The sequence below is a fragment of the Alligator sinensis genome, unplaced genomic scaffold (assembly GCF_000455745.1).
Source record: "Alligator sinensis unplaced genomic scaffold, ASM45574v1 scaffold311_1, whole genome shotgun sequence".
NCBI lineage: Eukaryota > Metazoa > Chordata > Crocodylia > Alligatoridae > Alligator > Alligator sinensis.
Genome location: NW_005842355.1, coordinates 593,932 through 596,928, shown reverse-complemented (window position 1 = coordinate 596,928; position 2,997 = coordinate 593,932).

The window sequence follows — 2,997 nt, the reverse complement described above, 5'->3', positions numbered from 1 at the left end:
GCCCAACAGCATGCTGAGGAGCAGTGTGAGTCCCTTGCATATAAAGCTGGGATGGGGATAAGGGAGGACAGAGAGCACCTGCAGCTCTGATTCCTGGCTCCAAGCCTAGGATGGGGCCAGAGATGGACCCCCAACAGCTGCCTGCCTCCCCTTGTCTTGCCCTCTGCAGCTTCTGCCTCTAATCTTCCTGTCAGATACAGCTTGGCTGCAGCTTGGGCTGGATTCCTTCCTGGTCATGGAGTATGTGGAAACTGTCTCCTCCCCAGACAATTTGCAGTGCTGACACTGCTGCATAGCTGGCATGGGTTATGCTTCTGTGCTGTGCTCTGGGGAGGGAATGGAGCCTGAAGAGCATCTGACAGTAAGGGGGGGAAGCAGAAATTGGGGGGCCAAGGGGAGAAGAACAGCTGTAGGTTGTTCTTCAGAGACAGGAAGGCTGCTAGGGGAAGAAATGGGTAGGGCTGAGGCCAAGGTTCCCTACTGTGGGGTTGGGGAGCATGAAATCAAGACAGTTTTTCAATACTTGCATTCTATACCTGGAAAATGATAACAAATTTGTTATCATCTTGGACTTGAGTAAATATGGTAGGTAGGAACTTCTTTTGAGGTAGCACTTGTGCTGGATGAGCATAGGTACCCTGCTGTATTCCTACCTTCTGGCCTCATCTTACTTTCTTCAATAAGAAGAACAGCATGCACAATGAAGAGAAGCAGCAGTGCTGCAGAGCATCACCTACTGTTAATGAAAAACCAACAAGCCTTGCTTAACTTGCAGCCTAGCCTTGAACTGCTATTCCCAGCCCAAGTTCTCCCTGCTTGTGGAAGCTGCTATCTTGCTAACTGCATTCAACATGGCATGCAGTTGTTATATAAATTGCCAACTGCTTAAATTTATGAGCAAGACCTTATGAGGGGGGGATAAAGCAAAGTGCTGCATTTATTGATTACATAGAACAAAAACATACAAAGACTTTGCAGAGACAAACACAAAAACAAATGGTTATTATTTACATAGACAAACACACTTTATGGAGATGTTACAGTTACCAGCTTACTTGCTTAATAGTAGCAGGGGGTGGCCATCCCAGGCTCATTGAGGGTGATGGGAGCAGGGATGAACAGACGCATCTGTACTCTAGCAGAGGTTGCAGAGTGTGGATTTTTCACTCTGGCATTGCTGCATCCTACTTTTTATAGGGATTTTAAGTCTTTGTTTAAAGTTGAGGTGGGGTGTGTTTGTTTGTGTGTGTGTCTTTTTTTTTTTTTATCCACACTTCTCTATCCAGATGTTGTTTCTCATATATTTTGTTTCAGCTCAAGGTCGTTCCTGTCACAGAAGTCAGCCTTGAAAGTTGTTTAGGCTAAAATGCAGGACATGCAGAATTTTTCTTTTACCCTGTTGCTTAGCTTATTTCCTCTTTACCTGGTCATGGGCTGGTTCTTTAATCCATTAATCAGTTCATTGTCTGGTAACTTGCATATTCAGCACCTTAGCAAACCTTCTTTTGCTTACACAGGCACACTTTAAATGACTGAGAAGTGTATATAATGTTTAATCAATCACACTACTGTTATTAACATACTATATAAAAAGTTCACAGCTTGATAACGTGTGTGTGTGTGTGTGTGTGTGTGTGTGTGTGTGTGTAAACATTTATGTTAACTATATTACTACTAATATAATGCTGTTAGTACTTGATATAAACATAACTTATTTAAATGCCAAGCCGTTTAAGCTATCAAGTTCTGGCCTTGCATTACATATTGCTAGAACTTTGTTTAATCACACTGACACAGTACCATGTGTTGGCAACACATCAGGCTTTTTGTTTAATTACAATATTCCCACCCCCTGGTTGGAGTGGGGAAGTTTCTTTCTTAACATAGTTGAGATCTGCAGACTACAGCATGAAAATGTCTGGGGCCCCTAAGGGGATGCCAACTTATTCTGCAATGCTCAGCAAGACAATTAAAACCTAAAGTGTAGTTGCTATGCCCCAAAACTTACCCTTAATATTTACAAAGACTGTCTGCAAGCACTGGTGAAGCAGAGTAGTGTCTAGCCCTACCTTTTTATGTTGCCTACAGGAAACTGGGGAAAAATTGCTGAATTTGAGTTCATGTTTCTATACTAAGATGCCAGCTGCATCAGAGGAATGAGGTCTTTTAGGCAACAACCTGCTTTATCAGATGCTAGGAATGGACTGCTAGAAAGCAAAGAACCTATACAGAAGGAAAAGGGACATGGGCAGGGGATATTGAGAGAGATAATAAATGGAACCATTAGATCTGTTGACTTGAGCAAGGCAGTTTACTCTGGTGTCCCTCCAGGTGTTACCTAGTCTGGATAATAGATAAGTATCCCTCCTCCCTGTTGAGTCCTAGGTTAATGTAATCCTATCTAAACGATTTCTTGTTCTGAAGTTTTGCTTTCAGGTTTGTTTTAAGTTCTTGGTTTAAGGACAGTTGCTCTAAGGTCAATGATGTCCAAAGAATTTGGTGTTCCTCCACTGACTTCTTGACTAATTACCAGACTAGCTGTTTACTCCAGTGTCTATCCAGGTTGTAACTTGTTAAATAATTTAATCATCCTACTTATCCCCTTCCTTAGTGGAGTCCCTTTCCCTTGTCTCTTTCCTTTCCATAGATCTTTCTGCTCGTCCGTTCCCCCCATGCCTCTGTGAACCAGTTAATCTCTACAGTGCCACCCTGCCCTACCTTCTGCCTGACTTCAGGCTAACATGGCTGATGACCTCTGCTCTGTGCTCAGAGACCTAGTGAGAGAGCAACTTTGTGGATAGAATGGCCTGAAGTCTTGCACCCCTATCCCAGATATACCTTCCTCTCCCACACCATCTATGCATGTACCCCCTTTACTAGATAAGTCCTAAATGGGGGTAAAAAGGGGATGCCTGTAACGGTATGGGTGGGAGGAATGGGGAATATCTATTCCATAAATAGGGTCAGACCTTGCTCCTTGGGTATAAGGGTAAGCAA